The sequence below is a fragment of the Oreochromis aureus genome, linkage group 15 (genome assembly GCF_013358895.1).
Source record: "Oreochromis aureus strain Israel breed Guangdong linkage group 15, ZZ_aureus, whole genome shotgun sequence".
Classification (NCBI taxonomy): Eukaryota; Metazoa; Chordata; class Actinopteri; order Cichliformes; family Cichlidae; genus Oreochromis; species Oreochromis aureus.
The window spans coordinates 9,794,569-9,812,573 of record NC_052956.1 but is presented as its reverse complement, the minus strand read 5'-3'; the positions used below and the strand labels follow the sequence as shown (position 1 = coordinate 9,812,573).

Genomic DNA, 18,005 nt, shown 5'->3' with positions numbered 1-18,005 from the left:
CGGCTTATTAAAAAGGCTATGTCATGTTTTTGCTTGGTCAAAAAAAACCACCAACAACAACAACAAAAAACCAACAACCTGTTATTACTGTGCTGACTTCCTCATTTTGAAATGATTAGGGGTTTTTTTGTTTTGTTTTGTTTTTTGTTTTTTACATCATTTCATCTTGGCTGATGATGGGCACTAACCTGATGAGCTCACATGAATGAAAGTAAAACTTTCTGTGAACGCAGCTGCTTCTCGCCGGGTGCGGTGGCGCGTGCCTGTAATCCAAGCTACCGGGAGGCTGAGGTTGGAGGATCGTTTGAGCTCAGGAGCTCTGAGCTGCAGCAGGCTATGTCGATCGGGTGTCCGCACTAAGTTCGACATTGATATGGTGATCCTGGGGATCCCGGGACCACCAGGTCATCTAAGGAGGGTGCACGGCCCAGGTCGGAGACGGAGCAGGTCAAAGCCCCGTGTCGCTCAGTAGTGGGATCGCGCCTGTGAATAGATGCTGTAGCGCAGCCTGAGCAATACAGCGAGACCCAATCTTTATACACACCCTTATACCTGTCACTACATCACACAGCATCCTCATCAGCCCGTCTTTGTCTTTTTAATTAACGTTAAACACGCTCACAAACCTGCTGCTCTGCTTGTCCTGCACCACCTCCACCTGCAGGACAGCTGCAAATACATCCTCCATCCTAAACACTTCTGATGCCCAGCAGGTGGAGACAAACTCAAACTAGGAAATTCATTCAGGTAACCTTTGGGTTTAATATTTGCATCTTATGATCACAGCTTTGACTGTCATGTAAAAAGGTTTTTTTTTAGAAGTGAACTGTCCACAGCGGACAAGTCTGCACATTTAGACATTTACACAGTTACTGCGTGACTTCAGTACAGGCATGAGTCAGGATTTTGGGGTAAAGTAAATGTTTTCTTTCTTCTGCACATCAGCTGCGATAACAGTCTAAATAATTGCAACTCCCCAAGAATGCAGAGATGACAGCTGCACAACTAAGAGCTCTATTTTTTTTTTTTTTCAACTACTGTGCAAATCAGCTGTTTCATTCAAGAGTCAAAAGTGGGATAATAAGCCACACCCAGAATGGTGACTGTGACTTGAATGCAGCACCATAGCCCGCCCGGGCATCTTGACACCCCTGCTGTACAGTTTTGTAACTTTGATTATTCCAAACAGCCGCCTATGTAGTCTTAATTGTTCATATCATGCCCCACATCAGTTAAAATGGTCATATAAACATGTAAATGGAATTATAGAAACTGTTGAAAATTGAGCGACAAATATGACAATTACAAACATTGTCAAAGTAACAAGCATACTAACCTGATCAGACTTCAAAAAAGACACAGGATGGCCAAGCGACCACAGGTGCTGTGTTTAGGCTGCAGTCTCTCCTGGAATTGTGCGTTCAAATCCCACTTCCTTCAGCCAGTTTACTGAATGAAGATGTTATGCGAGTCTCAAATCACTTGTGCACCTGTGCTGGAGTCACATGTTAAATCTACCTACAGCACTTGCTGTACTCGTATCGAAGTTATGTTTAAATTCTGCTTTTACATTTAATCTTTACTGTGGGTACCAGCTTATGTTTCATGTTTTGGTTTCAAATCATCTGGAAGTGCCATTTTTCACTGATTCTTTCATTCAAAGCATGTTTTAAGAGTATTATAGATTGTCTGCTGGGGAAGGGTTAAAAGAAACACCAAGAATCCCATGGTCAAAAAAAAATGATTGGGGATGTGGCATCAAGTTAAGACTCACCTCAATGAAGTTGATTCACTCTCAGTATTCAATCCGATATGGGGAAGCGACCAGTATCCCCAGGAGAAGGTGAAGGGGATTTGAAATATGGGGTGAAAAGGGTTATACAAAAATAGGAGATCTTTATAATCCGGATAATAAACACTTGTTGCCCTTTGATAAAATTGTTGTCAAGCATGACATAGCCCGCAGCCAGTTCTACAGACATTTACAACTGAGAGATTTTACTAGAACACAGCAAAACCAGTCCTTGTCCGTTCCTGGTGTATCAACACTCAAAGAAATGATAGTGAAAGATTGCCAGGAAGGGACTGTGTTGCATTTTACTGGGATAATTTCTATATTTTTAATAGATTTTTATCTTATAATCAACAGTATATAAAACAATATATATATATCAGTCTGGTACGGTGTTGACATAATGCCGCAATCTGGCAGTCATACCTTCTTTTTTGAGCAGTGGTTCCATGGTCTTTGAATCCAGTGATCTGAGTTCAAATCTCAGTGAGACCTGGTTTTAGAGGTGAAACCACACTTCATATCTTCTCTGGTTCACAGAAACTGTGCTATAATTGTGTTTTCAGTCACAGGTGTATAAAATCAAGCAGCAAACCTTGACCGCTCCCTTTACAAACACTTGTCAATCACTATGTTGACTCACTAACTGCACAGCTCCAAACCTCTTCTGACTTCAAAGTCAGCACCAAAACAGGGCGCCATGACCTTCATGGTATTGATTTCCATGGCTGAACAGCAGCTATATGTTTTGTGAAGTATAATATTTATGTCTTCTAAAGTAAGTTGGAAGTGCAGACACCTGATCAGCATAGCCTGCTGTAGCTCAGAGCTCCTGAGCTCAAACAAACGTCCAACCTCAGCCTCCCGGCAACTTAGATTACAGGAGCGCGCCACCACACCAGGCAAGATGCAGCCTCACTGAAAGAGGTTTTAACTATCAGTCAAGTGACATCATCAGGATAGTGCCCATCTTCAGCCAAGATGTAATCCTGTAAAAACAAAAACAAAAACCAGATCATTTCAAAAGAAGGAATTCAGCACAGTTATAAGAAGTAATGGTGTTTTTGTTTTTGTGCACATAGTTCAAATCTCAGTGGGACCTGGTTTTTAGAGGTGAAACCACACTTCATGTCTTCTCTGGTTCACAGAAACAGTGCTACAGTTGTGTTTTCAGTCAAAACTGTATAAAATCAAGCAGCTAACCTTGACCTCTGCCTTTAGAAATGATTGTGAATTCCTATGTGCTACTAAAGAGCTTATACTTGTGCGTATAAGTCACAAATACTCTGCTCACTCACTGACTGAGCATGATCATCATTTTCGAGCTATAAATGGCATCAGCCTCTCCACAATTGACAGTATCCTTAAAAGAACCCATTGGCTGAATACTTTTTGGCATGTTGCCATGATCAGGCAGTTCACGCACTCGCACGGGGTTCCATGGTGTAACGGTTAGCACTCTGGACTCTGAATCCAGCGATCCGAGTTCAAATCTCGGTGGGACCTGAGGTTTTTCTCCGCTGATTGGAATGTGAAACATTAGCGCGTCTTCTCTGGCACACCAAAACTGTGCTATAATTGTGTGTTCAGTCACAGGTGTATAAAATCAAGCAGCAAACCTTGACCGCTCCTTTACAAACACTTGTCAATCACTATGTGAGCTGTCTGAAATTCAGTTGTACACCACACAAAGTTACAGAGTGGGGTGTCTGAGTGCTGAGGTGCGCTTGTGCGTAAAAGTCACAAACACTCCCCTGACTCACTAACTGCACAGCTGACTTCAAAGTCAGCACAGAAAGTGTGCGCCACCAGTATGTGTTTCCATGGCTCAACAGCTGCTATATGTGTTATGTGCAGTATAACGTTTGTGTCTTCCCAAGTATCTCAGTTTGTAACTTCCACAAGGCTGCCTTGTTTACGCCAGGATGGCCGAGCGGTCTAAGGCGCTGCGTTCAGGTCGCAGTCTCCTCTGGAGGCGTGGGTTGAATCCCACTTCTGACATTGAAGCTTTACTCTTCTTGATATTGTGACAACATACACTTGAAATTTGGTTTAACCACGAGGTTTCTCAGAACTTGCTTATGACAGTTGTGCACCGTTCATCCCTGAACTTTACTGGATTTTCCAATGATGTACACTGTAACAAAATTCTACATAATTCTAATAAAATTCACTACAGGAAGCTGATTACTGCTGCACAACTAAATGTGTGCATCTTTGAATGTGCTCACATTGACACTGATGTGCTAAAACCTGATTTTGTGAAGTCAAAACTTTCAGCAAGTTGAAACAATCTTTGTTATTTACTCCAATTATCCCAAAATAAGGATTGGTCCCATCCAATGTCATGGCATGAAAATAGGAGAGGCTGTCATCGATTCAATCAGACACTTGCGAAAATTGTAAACACTGAGTAAAAATCCTTCAATATTTTTATTGTATTTCTGACAGTGTACACACAAAACAATAATATACAAACACACACACACATACGCTGTCCTTCGGCTTATTAAAAAGGCTATGTCATGTTTTGCTTGGTCAAAAAACCACCAACAACAACAACAAAAACCAACAACCTGTTATTACTGTGCTGACTTCCTCATTTTGAAATGATTAGGGGTTTTTTTGTTTTGTTTTGTTTTTTGTTTTTTACATCATTTCATCTTGGCTGATGATGGGCACTAACCTGATGAGCTCACATGAATGAAAGTAAAACTTTCTGTGAACGTAGCTGCTTCTCGCCGGGTGCGGTGGCGCGTGCCTGTAATCCAAGCTACCGGGAGGCTGAGGTTGGAGGATCGTTTGAGCTCAGGAGCTCTGAGCTGCAGCAGGCTATGTCGATCGGGTGTCCGCACTAAGTTCGGCATTGATATGGTGATCCTGGGGATCCCGGGACCACCAGGTCATCTAAGGAGGGTGCACGGCCCAGGTCGGAGACGGAGCAGGTCAAAGCCCCGTGTCGCTCAGTAGTGGGATCGCGCCTGTGAATAGATGCTGTAGCGCAGCCTGAGCAATACAGCGAGACCCAATCTTTATACACACCCTTATACCTGTCACTACATCACACAGCATCCTCATCAGCCCGTCTTTGTCTTTTTAATTAACGTTAAACACGCTCACAAACCTGCTGCTCTGCTTGTCCTGCACCACCTCCACCTGCAGGACAGCTGCAAATACATCCTCCATCCTAAACACTTCTGATGCCCAGCAGGTGGAGACAAACTCAAACTAGGAAATTCATTCAGGTAACCTTTGGGTTTAATATTTGCATCTTATGATCACAGCTTTGACTGTCATGTAAAAGGTTTTTTTTTTAGAAGTGAACTGTCCACAGCGGACAAGTCTGCACATTTAGACATTTACACAGTTACTGCGTGACTTCAGTACAGGCATGAGTCAGGATTTTGGGGTAAAGTAAATGTTTTCTTTCTTCTGCACATCAGCTGCGATAACAGTCTAAATAATTGCAACTCCCCCAAGAATGCAGAGATGACAGCTGCACAACTAAGAGCTCTATTTTTTTTTTTTCAACTACTGTGCAAATCAGCTGTTTCATTCAAGAGTCAAAAGTGGGATAATAAGCCACACCCAGAATGGTGACTGTGACTTGAATGCAGCACCATAGCCCGCCCGGGCATCTTGACACCCCCTGCTGTACAGTTTTGTAACTTTGATTATTCCAAACAGCCGCCTATGTAGTCTTAATTGTTCATATCATGCCCCACATCAGTTAAAATGGTCATATAAACATGTAAATGGAATTATAGAAACTGTTGAAAATTGGAGCGACAAATATGACAATTACAAACATTGTCAAAGTAACAAGCATACTAACCTGATCAGACTCAAAAAAAAAGACACAGGATGGCCAAGCGACCACAGGTGCTGTGTTTAGGCTGCAGTCTCTCCTGGAATTGTGCGTTCAAATCCCACTTCCTTCAGCCAGTTTACTGAATGAAGATGTTATGCATGAGTCTCAAATCACTTGTGCACCTGTGCTGGAGTCACATGTTAAATCTACCTACAGCACTTGCTGTACTCGTGATCAGTTATGTTTAAATTCTGCTTTTACATTTAATCTTTACTGTGGGTACCAGCTTATGTTTCATGTTTTGGTTTCAAATCATCTGGAAGTGCCATTTTTTCACTGATTCTTTCATTCAAAGCATGTTTTAAGAGTATTATAGATTGTCTGCTGGGGGAAGGGTTAAAAGAAACACCAAGAATCCCATGGTCAAAAAAATGATTGGGGATGTGGCATCAAGTTAAGACTCACCTCAATGAAGTTGATTCACTCTCAGTATTCAATCCGATATGGGAAACGACCAGTATCCCCAGGAGAAGGTGAAGGGGATTTGAAATATGGGGTGAAAAGGGTTATACAAAAATAGGAGATCTTTATAATCCGGATAATAAACACTTGTTGCCCTTTGATAAAATTGTTGTCAAGCATGACATAGCCCGCAGCCAGTTCTACAGACATTTACAACTGAGAGATTTTACTAGAACACAGCAAAACCAGTCCTTGTCCGTTCCTGGTGTATCAACACTCAAAGAAATGATAGTGAAAGATTGCCAGGAAGGGACTGTGTTGCATTTTACTGGGATAATTTCTATATTTTTAATAGATTTTATCTTATAATCAACAGTATATAAAACAATATATATATATCAGTCTGGTACGGTGTTGACATAATGCCGCAATCTGGCAGTCATACCTTCTTTTTGAGCAGTGGTTCCATGGTCTTTGAATCCAGTGATCTGAGTTCAAATCTCAGTGAGACCTGGTTTTAGAGGTGAAACCACACTTCATATCTTCTCTGGTTCACAGAAACTGTGCTATAATTGTGTTTTCAGTCACAGGTGTATAAAATCAAGCAGCAAACCTTGACCGCTCCCTTTACAAACACTTGTCAATCACTATGTTGACTCACTAACTGCACAGCTCCAAACCTCTTCTGACTTCAAAGTCAGCACCAAAACAGGCGCCATGACCTTCATGGTATTGATTTCCATGGCTGAACAGCAGCTATATGTTTTGTGAAGTATAATATTTATGTCTTCTAAAGTAAGTTGGAAGTGCAGACACCTGATCAGCATAGCCTGCTGTAGCTCAGAGCTCCTGAGCTCAAACAAACAAACGTCCAACCTCAGCCTCCCGGCAACTTAGATTACAGGAACGCGCCACCACACCAGGCAAGATGCAGCCTCACTGAAAGAGGTTTTAACTATCAGTCAAGTGACATCATCAGGATAGTGCCCATCTTCAGCCAAGATGTAATCCTGTAAAAAACAAAACAAAAACCAGATCATTTCAAAAGAAGGAATTCAGCACAGTTATAAGAAGTAATGGTGTTTTTGTTTTTGTGCACATAGTTCAAATCTCAGTGGGACCTGGTTTTAGAGGTGAAACCACACTTCATGTCTTCTCTGGTTCACAGAAACAGTGCTACAGTTGTGTTTTCAGTCAAAACTGTATAAAATCAAGCAGCTAACCTTGACCTCTGCCTTTAGAAATGATTGTGAATTCCTATGTGCTACTAAAGAGCTTATACTTGTGCGTATAAGTCACAAACACTCTGCTCACTCACTGACTGAGCATGATCATCATTTTGAGCTATAAATGGCATCAGCCTCTCCACAATTGACAGTATCCTTAAAAGAACCCATTGGCTGAATACTTTTGGCATGTTGCCATGATCAGGCAGTTCACGCACTCGCACGGGGGTTCCATGGTGTAATGGTTAGCACTCTGGACTCTGAATCCAGCGATCCGAGTTCAAATCTCGGTGGGACCTGAGGTTTTTCTCCGCTGATTGGAATGTGAAACATTAGCGCGTCTTCTCTGGCACACCAAAACTGTGCTATAATTGTGTGTTCAGTCACAGGTGTATAAAATCAAGCAGCAAACCTTGACCGCTCCCTTTACAAACACTTGTCAATCACTATGTGAGCTGTCTGAAATTCAGTTGTACACCACGCAAAGTTACAGAGTGGGGTGTCTGAGTGCTGAGGTGCGCTTGTGCGTAAAAGTCACAAACACTCCCCTGACTCACTAACTGCACAGCTGACTTCAAAGTCAGCACAGAAAGTGTGCGCCACCAGTATGTGTTTCCATGGCTCAACAGCTGCTATATGTGTTATGTGCAGTATAACGTTTGTGTCTTCCCAAGTATCTCAGTTTGTAACTTCCACAAGGCTGCCTTGTTTACGTCAGGATGGCCGAGCGGTCTAAGGCGCTGCGTTCAGGTCGCAGTCTCCTCTGGAGGCGTGGGTTCGAATCCCACTTCTGACATTGAAGCTTTACTCTTCTTGATATTGTGACAACATACACTTGAAATTTGGTTTAACCACGAGGTTTCTCAGAACTTGCTTATGACAGTTGTGCACCGTTCATCCCTGAACTTTACTGGATTTTCCAATGATGTACACTGTAACAAAATTCTACATAATTCTAATAAAATTCACTACAGGAAGCTGATTACTGCTGCACAACTAAATGTGTGCATCTTTGAATGTGCTCACATTGACACTGATGTGCTAAAAACCTGATTTTGTGAAGTCAAAACTTTCAGCAAGTTGAAACAATCTTTGTTATTTACTCCAATTATCCCAAAATAAGGATTGGTCCCATCCAATGTCATGGCATGAAAATATGAGAGGCTGTCATCGATTCAATCAGACACTTGCGAAAATTGTAAACACTGAGTAAAAATCCTTCAATATTTTTATTGTATTTCTGACAGTGTACACACAAAACAATAATATACAAACACACACACACATACGCTGTCCTTCGGCTTATTAAAAGGCTATGTCATGTTTTGCTTGGTCAAAAAAACCACCAACAACAACAACAAAAACCAACAACCTGTTATTACTGTGCTGACTTCCTCATTTTGAAATGATTAGGGGTTTTTTGTTTTGTTTTGTTTTTGTTTTTACATCATTTCATCTTGGCTGATGATGGGCACTAACCTGATGAGCTCACATGAATGAAAGTAAAACTTTCTGTGAACGCAGCTGCTTCTCGCCGGGTGCAGTGGCGCGTGCCTGTAATCCAAGCTACCGGGAGGCTGAGGTTGGAGGATCGTTTGAGCTCAGGAGCTCTGAGCTGCAGCAGGCTATGTCGATCGGGTGTCCGCACTAAGTTCGGCATTGATATGGTGATCCTGGGGAGCCCGGGACCACCAGGTCGTCTAAGGAGGGTGCACCGGCCCAGGTCGGAGACGGAGCAGGTCAAAGCCCCCGTGTCGCTCAGTAGTGGGATCGCGCCTGTGAATAGATGCTGTAGCGCAGCCTGAGCAATACAGCGAGACCCAATCTTTATACACACCCTTATACCTGTCTCTACATCACACAGCAGCCTCATCAGTCCTTATTTATCTTTTTAATTGACGTCAAAAACACTCACAAACCTGCTGCTCTGCTTGTCCTGCACCACCTCAACTTGCAACTACATCCTCCACCCTAAACACTCCTGCCGCCCAGCAGGTGGAGACAAGCTCACTCACTCACTCATATATATATCAGTCTGGTATGGTGTCGACATAATGCCGCAATCTGGCAGTCATGCCTTCTTTTTGAGCAGTGGTTCCATGGTCTTTGAATCCAGTGATCTGAGTTCAAATCTCAGTGGGACCTGGTTTTTAGAGGTGAAACCACACTTCATGTCTTCTCTGGTTCACAGAAACAGTGCTACAGTTGTGTTTTCAGTCAAAACTGTATAAAATCAAGCAGCTAACCTTGACCTCTGCCTTTAGAAATGATTGTGAATTCCTATGTGCTACTAAAGAGCTTATACTTGTGCGTATAAGCCCGTTCTCACTCCCGAGGCGTAACATCCCGACGTTTTGTCACGTCCCGCGGCGTTCCTGAGGAACCCGAAAGGTGACCTTCCACGTTGTTATGGTACGCGGCGGGTTCCAGCCCTGTATTGCAGCCCTAAACCTAACCTTATCCCTAAACCTAACCATAACCTTATTCCTAACCTTAACCAGCACTTTAATGACGTGAAATAGTGTTTTCCCAAGCGATTTTAAGGGAAAAAGCGAAGATGTGTACATTGAGTCCAAACGGTTCTCATGTGTCCGCAGTTTTCCGATGTCGTCACGTAGGAACGCGTTGGGTGGCCGAAAACGTAATATGTTGACGATTTGTCACCTAGCGTAAAATGTTACGCTTAGGGAGTGAGAACGTGTTGGTATAAGTCACAAACACTCTGCTCACTCACTGACTGAGCATGATCATCATTTTCGAGCTATAAATGGCATCAGCCTCTCCACAATTGACAGTATCCTTAAAAGAACCCATTGGCTGAATACTTTTTGGCATGTTGCCATGATCAGGCAGTTCACGCACTCGCACGGGGGTTCCATGGTGTAATGGTTAGCACTCTGGACTCTGAGTCCAGCGATCCGAGTTCAAATCTCGGTGGGACCTGAGGTTTTTCTCCGCTGATTGGAATGTGAAACATTAGCGCGTCTTCTCTGGCACACCAAAACTGTGCTATAATTGTGTTTTCAGTCACAGGTGTATAAAATCAAGCAGCAAACCTTGACCGCTCCCTTTACAAACACTTGTCAATCACTATGTGAGCTGTCTGAAATTCAGTTGTACACCACGCAAAGTTACAGAGTGGGGTGTCTGAGTGCTGAGGTGCGCTTGTGCGTAAAAGTCACAAACACTCCCCTGACTCACTAACTGCACAGCTGACTTCAAAGTCAGCACAGAAAGTGTGCGCCACCAGTATGTGTTTCCATGGCTCAACAGCTGCTATATGTGTTATGTGCAGTATAACGTTTGTGTCTTCCCAAGTATCTCAGTTTGTAACTTCCACAAGGCTGCCTTGTTTACGTCAGGATGGCCGAGCGGTCTAAGGCGCTGCGTTCAGGTCGCAGTCTCCTCTGGAGGCGTGGGTTCGAATCCCACTTCTGACATTGAAGCTTTGCTCTTCTTGATATTGTGACAACATACACTTGAAATTTGGTTTAACCGCGAGGTTTCTCAGAACTTGCTTATGACAGTTGTGCACCGTTCATCCCTGAACTTTACTGGATTTTCCAATGATGTACACTGTAACAAAATTCTACATAATTCTAATAAAATTCACTACAGGAAGCTGATTACTGCTGCACAACTAAATGTGTGCATCTTTGAATGTGCTCACATTGACACTGATGTGCTAAAACCTGATTTTGTGAAGTCAAAACTTTCAGCAAGTTGAAACAATCTTTGGTATTTACTCCAATTATCCCAAAATAAGGATTGGTCCCATCCAATGTCATGGCATGAAAATATGAGAGGCTGTCATCGATTCAATCAGACACTTGCGAAAATTGCAAACACTGAGTAAAAATCCTTCAATATTTTTATTGTATTTCTGACAGTGTACACACAAAACAATAATATACAAACACACACACACATACGCTGTCCTTCGGCTTATTAAAAAGGCTATGTCATGTTTTTGCTTGGTCAAAAAAAACAAAACAACAACAACAAAAAACCAACAACCTGTTATTACTGTGCTGACTTCCTCATTTTGAAATGATTAGGGGTTTTTTTGTTTTGTTTTGTTTTTTGTTTTTTACATCAGTTCATCTTGGCTGATGATGGGCACTAACCTGATGAGCTCACATGAATGAAAGTAAAACTTTCTGTGAACGCAGCTGCTTCTCGCCGGGTGCGGTGGCGCGTGCCTGTAATCCAAGCTACCGGGAGGCTGAGGTTGGAGGATCGTTTGAGCTCAGGAGCTCTGAGCTGCAGCAGGCTATGTCGATCGGGTGTCCGCACTAAGTTCGGCATTGATATGGTGATCCTGGGGGAGCCCGGCACCACCAGGTCGTCTAAGGAGGGGTGCACCGGCCCAGGTCGGAGACGGAGCAGGTCAAAGCCCCCGTGTCGCTCAGTAGTGGGATCGCGCCTGTGAATAGATGCTGTAGCGCAGCCTGAGCAATACAGCGAGACCCAATCTTTATACACACCCTTATACCTGTCTCTACATCACACATCAGTCCTTATTTATCTTTTTAATTGACGTCAAAAACACTCACAAACCTGCTGCTCTGCTTGTCCTGCACCACCTCAACTTGCAACTACATCCTCCACCCTAAACACTCCTGCCGCCCAGCAGGTGGAGACAAGCTCACTCACTCACTCATATATATATCAGTCTGGTATGGTGTCGACATAATGCCGCAATCTGGCAGTCATGCCTTCTTTTTGAGCAGTGGTTCCATGGTCTTTGAATCCAGTGATCTGAGTTCAAATCTCAGTGGGACCTGGGTTTTAGAGGTGAAACCACACTTCATGTCTTCTCTGGTTCACAGAAACTGTGCTACAGTTGTGTTTTCAGTCAAAACTGTATAAAATCAAGCAGCTAACCTTGACCTCTGCCTTTAGAAATGATTGTGAATTCCTATGTGCTACTAAAGAGCTTATACTTGTGCGTATAAGTCACAAACACTCTGCTCACTCACTGACTGAGCATGATCATCATTTTCGAGCTATAAATGGCATCAGCCTCTCCACAATTGACAGTATCCTTAAAAGAACCCATTGGCTGAATACTTTTTGGCATGTTGCCATGATCAGGCAGTTCACGCACTCGCACGGGGGTTCCATGGTGTAATGGTTAGCACTCTGGACTCTGAATCCGGCGATCCGAGTTCAAATCTCGGTGGGACCTGAGGTTTTTCTCCGCTGATTGGAATGTGAAACATTAGCGCGTCTTCTCTGGCACACCAAAACTGTGCTATAATTGTGTTTTCAGTCACAGGTGTATGAAATCAAGCAGCACACCTTGACCGCTCCCTTTACAAACACTTGTCAATCACTATGTGGTACTAAAGAGCTGTCTGAAATTCAGTTGTACACCACGCAAAGTTACAGAGTGGGGTGTCTGAGTGCTGAGGTGCGCTTGTGCGTAAAAGTCACAAACACACCCCTGACTCACTAACTGCACAGCTGACTTCAAAGTCAGCACAGAAAGTGGGCGCCACCAGTATGTGTTTCCATGGCTCAACAGCTGCTATATGTGTTATGTGCAGTATAACGTTTGTGTCTTCCCAAGTATCTCAGTTTGTAACTTCCACAAGGCTGCCTTGTTTACGTCAGGATGGCCGAGCGGTCTAAGGCGCTGCGTTCAGGTCGCAGTCTCCTCTGGAGGCGTGGGTTCGAATCCCACTTCTGACATTGAAGCTTTGCTCTTCTTGATATTGTGACAACATACACTTGAAATTTGGTTTAACCGCGAGGTTTCTCAGAACTTGCTTATGACAGTTGTGCACCGTTCATCCCTGAACTTTACTGGATTTTCCAATGATGTACACTGTAACAAAATTCTACATAATTCTAATAAAATTCACTACAGGAAGCTGATTACTGCTGCACAACTAAATGTGTGCATCTTTGAATGTGCTCACATTGACACTGATGTGCTAAAAACCTGATTTTGTGAAGTCAAAACTTTCAGCAAGTTGAAACAATCTTTGGTATTTACTCCAATTATCCCAAAATAAGGACTGGTCCCATCCAATGTCATGGCATGAAAATATGAGAGGCTGTCATCGATTCAATCAGACACTTGCGAAAATTGTAAACACTGAGTAAAAATCCTTCAATATTTTTATTGTATTTCTGACAGTGTACACACAAAACAATAATATACAAACACACACACACACACATACGCTGTCCTTCGGTTTATTAAAAAGGCTATGTCATGTTTTTGCTTGGTCAAAAAAAACAAAACAACAACAACAAAAAACCAACAACCTGTTATTACTGTGCTGACTTCCTCATTTTGAAATGATTAGTTGTTGTTGTTTTTTTGTTTTTTTGTTTTGTTTTTTTTTTTACATCATTTCATCTTGGCTGATGATGGGCACTAACCTGATGAGCGCACATGAATGAAAGTAAAACTTTCTGTGAACGCAGCTGCTTCTCGCCGGGTGCGGTGGCGCGTGCCTGTAATCCAAGCTACCGGGAGGCTGAGGTTGGAGGATCGTTTGAGCTCAGGAGCTCTGAGCTGCAGCAGGCTATGTCGATCGGGTGTCCGCACTAAGTTCGGCATTGATATGGTGATCCTGGGGAGCCCGGGACCACCAGGTCGTCTAAGGAGGGTGCACCGGCCCAGGTCGGAGACGGAGCAGGTCAAAGCCCCGTGTCGCTCAGTAGTGGGATCACGCCTGTGATTAGACGCTGTAGCGCAGCCTGAGCAATACAGCGAGACCCAATCTTTATACACACCCTTATAGCTGTCACTACATCACACAGCATCCTCATCAGCCCGTCTTTGTCTTTTTAATTAACGTTAAACACGCTCACAAACCTGCTGCTCTGTTTGTCCTGCACCACCTCCACCTGCAGGACAGCTGCAAATACATCCTCCATCCTAAACACTTCTGATGCCCAGCAGGTGGAGACAAACTCAAACTAGGAAATTCATTCAGGTAACCTTTGGGTTTAATATTTGCATCTTATGATCACAGCTTTGACTGTCATGTAAAAAGGTAATTTTTTTTTAGAAGTGAACTGTCCACAGCGGACAAGTCTGCACATTTAGACATTTACACAGTTACTGCGTGACTTCAGTACAGGCATGAGTCAGGATTTTGGGGTAAAGTAAATGTTTTCTTTCTTCTGCACATCAGCTGCGATAACAGTCTAAATAATTGCAACTCCCCAAGAATGCAGAGATGACAGCTGCACAACTAAGAGCTCTATTTTTTTTTTTTTTCAACTACTGTGCAAATCAGCTGTTTCATTCAAGAGTCAAAAGTGGGATAATAAGCCACACCCAGAATGGTGACTGTGACTTGAATGCAGCACCATAGCCCGCCCGGGCATCTTGACACCCCTGCTGTACAGTTTTGTAACTTTGATTATTCCAAACAGCCGCCTATGTAGTCTTAATTGTTCATATCATGCCCCACATCAGTTAAAATGGTCATATAAACATGTAAATGGAATTATAGAAACTGTTGAAAATTGGAGCGACAAATATGACAATTACAAACATTGTCAAAGTAACAAGCATACTAACCTGATCAGACTTCAAAAAAGACACAGGATGGCCAAGCGACCACAGGTGCTGTGTTTAGGCTGCAGTCTCTCCTGGAATTGTGCGTTCAAATCCCACTTCCTTCAGCCAGTTTAGTGAATGAAGATGTTATCGCATGAGTCTCAAATCACTTGTGCACCTGTGCTGGAGTCACATGTTAAATCTACCTACAGCACTTGCTGTACTCGTATAGAAGTTATGTTTAAATTCTGCTTTTACATTTAATCTTTACTGTGGGTACCAGCTTATGTTTCATGTTTTGGTTTCAAATCATCTGGAAGTGCCATTTTTCACTGATTCTTTCATTCAAAGCATGTTTTAAGAGTATTATAGATTGTCTGCTGGGGAAGGGTTAAAAGAAACACCAAGAATCCCATGGTCAAAAAAAATGATTGGGGATGTGGCATCAAGTTAAGACTCACCTCAATGAAGTTGATTCACTCTCAGTATTCAATCCGATATGGGAAAGCGACCAGTATCCCCAGGAGAAGGTGAAGGGGATTTGAAATATGGGGTGAAAAGGGTTATACAAAAATAGGAGATCTTTATAATCCGGATAATAAACACTTGTTGCCCTTTGATAAAATTGTTGTCAAGCATGACATAGCCTGCAGCCAGTTCTACAGACATTTACAACTGAGAGATTTTACTAGAACACAGCAAAACCAGTCCTTGTCCGTTCCTGGTGTATCAACACTCAAAGAAATGATAGTGAAAGATTGCCAGGGAAGGGACTGTGTTGCATTTTACTGGGATAATTTCTATATTTTTTAATAGATTTTTTATCTTATAATCAACAGTATATAAAACAATATATATATATCAGTCTGGTACAGTGTTGACATAATGCCGCAATCTGGCAGTCATACCTTCTTTTTGAGCAGTGGTTCCATGGTCTTTGAATCCTGTGATCTGAGTTCAAATCTCAGTGAGACCTGGTTTTTAGAGGTGAAACCACACTTCATATCTTCTCTGGTTCACAGAAACTGTGCTATAATTGTGTTTTCAGTCACAGGTGTATAAAATCAAGCAGCAAACCTTGACCGCTCCCTTTACAAACACTTGTCAATCACTATGTTGACTCACTAACTGCACAGCTCCAAACCTCTTCTGACTTCAAAGTCAGCACCAAAACAGGGCGCCATGACCTTCATGGTATTGATTTCCATGGCTGAACAGCAGCTATATGTTTTGTGAAGTATAATATTTATGTCTTCTAAAGTAAGTTGGAAGTGCAGACACCTGATCAGCATAGCCTGCTGTAGCTCAGAGCTCCTGAGCTCAAACAAACGTCCAACCTCAGCCTCCCGGCAACTTAGATTACAGGAACGCGCCACCACACCAGGCAAGATGCAGCCTCACTGAAAGAGGTTTTAACTATCAGTCAAGTGACATCATCAGGATAGTGCCCATCTTCAGCCAAGATGTAATCCTGTAAAAAACAAAAACAAAAACCAGATCATTTCAAAAGAAGGAATTCAGCACAGTTATAAGAAGTAATGGTGTTTTTGTTTTTGTGCACATAGTTCAAATCTCAGTGGGACCCTGGTTTTAGAGGTGAAACCACACTTCATGTCTTCTCTGGTTCACAGAAACAGTGCTACAGTTGTGTTTTCAGTCAAAACTGTATAAAATCAAGCAGCTAACCTTGACCTCTGCCTTTAGAAATGATTGTGAATTCCTATGTGCTACTAAAGAGCTTATACTTGTGCGTATAAGTCACAAACACTCTGCTCACTCACTGACTGAGCATGATCATCATTTTCGAGCTATAAATGGCATCAGCCTCTCCACAATTGACAGTATCCTTAAAAGAACCCATTGGCTGAATACTTTTTAGCAGGTTGCCATGATCAGGCAGTTCACGCACTCGCGCGGGGGTTCCATGGTGTAATGGTTAGCACTCTGGACTCTGAATCCAGCGATCCGAGTTCAAATCTCGGTGGGACCTGAGGTTTTTCTCCGCTGATTGGAATGTGAAACATTAGCGCATCTTCTCTGGCACACCAAAACTGTGCTATAATTGTGTTTTCAGTCACAGGTGTATAAAATCAAGCAGCAAACCTTGACCGCTCCCTTTACAAACACTTGTCAATCACTATGTGAGCTGTCTGAAATTCAGTTGTACACCACGCAAAGTTACAGAGTGGGGTGTCTGAGTGCTGAGGTGCGCTTGTGCGTAAAAGTCACAAACACTCCCCTGACTCACTAACTGCACAGCTGACTTCAAAGTCAGCACAGAAAGTGGGCGCCACCAGTATGTGTTTCCATGGCTCAACAGCTGCTATATGTGTTATGTGCAGTATAACGTTTGTGTCTTCCCAAGTATCTCAGTTTGTAACTTCCACAAGGCTGCCTTGTTTACGTCAGGATGGCCGAGCGGTCTAAGGCGCTGCGTTCAGGTCGCAGTCTCCTCTGGAGGCGTGGGTTGAATCCCACTTCTGACATTGAAGCTTTGCTCTTCTTGATATTGTGACAACATACACTTGAAATTTGGTTTAACCGCGAGGTTTCTCAGAACTTGCTTATGACAGTTGTGCACCGTTCATCCCTGAACTTTACTGGATTTTCCAATGATGTACACTGTAACAAAATTCTACATAATTCTAATAAAATTCACTACACGAAGCTGATTACTGCTGCACAACTAAATGTGTGCATCTTTGAATGTGCTCACATTGACACTGATGTGCTAAAAACCTGATTTTGTGAAGTCAAAACTTTCAGCAAGTTGAAACAATCTTTGTTATTTACTCCAATTATCCCAAAATAAGGATTGGTCCCATCCAATGTCATGGCATGAAAATATGAGAGGCTGTCATCGATTCAATCAGACACTTGCGAAAATTGTAAACACTGAGTAAAAATCCTTCAATATTTTTATTGTATTTCTGACAGTGTACACACAAAACAATAATATACAAACACACACACACATACGCTGTCCTTCGGCTTATTAAAAAGGCTATGTCATGTTTTTGCTTGGTCAAAAAAAACCACCAACAACAACAACAAAAAACCAACAACCTGTTATTACTGTGCTGACTTCCTCATTTTGAAATGATTAGGGTTTTTTGTTTTGTTTTGTTTTTGTTTTTACATCAGTTCATCTTGGCTGATGATGGGCACTAACCTGATGAGCTCACA

The 18,005-nt window shown here is 42.6% G+C and overlaps 7 non-coding genes across 7 annotated transcripts; all 7 read left to right on the top strand.

The window, feature by feature from the left end:
• Nucleotides 1–3,711: 3,711 nt before the first annotated feature.
• trnal-cag lies at nucleotides 3,712–3,793 on the top strand. Its single transcript has one exon. It is a non-coding gene; the product is annotated as a tRNA-Leu (tRNA).
• Nucleotides 3,794–7,518: 3,725 nt separating this feature from the next.
• On the top strand, nucleotides 7,519–7,590 carry trnaq-cug. Its single transcript has one exon. It is a non-coding gene; the product is annotated as a tRNA-Gln (tRNA).
• Nucleotides 7,591–8,004: 414 nt separating this feature from the next.
• trnal-cag lies at nucleotides 8,005–8,087 on the top strand. The gene has a single exon. It is a non-coding gene; the product is annotated as a tRNA-Leu (tRNA).
• Nucleotides 8,088–10,648: 2,561 nt separating this feature from the next.
• Nucleotides 10,649–10,731, top strand: trnal-cag. Its single transcript has one exon. It is a non-coding gene; the product is annotated as a tRNA-Leu (tRNA).
• A 2,174-nt stretch (nucleotides 10,732–12,905) lies between these two features.
• Nucleotides 12,906–12,988, top strand: trnal-cag. Its single transcript has one exon. It is a non-coding gene; the product is annotated as a tRNA-Leu (tRNA).
• A 3,749-nt stretch (nucleotides 12,989–16,737) lies between these two features.
• On the top strand, nucleotides 16,738–16,809 carry trnaq-cug. The gene has a single exon. It is a non-coding gene; the product is annotated as a tRNA-Gln (tRNA).
• Nucleotides 16,810–17,223: 414 nt separating this feature from the next.
• On the top strand, nucleotides 17,224–17,305 carry trnal-cag. The gene has a single exon. It is a non-coding gene; the product is annotated as a tRNA-Leu (tRNA).
• Nucleotides 17,306–18,005: the final 700 nt, after the last annotated feature.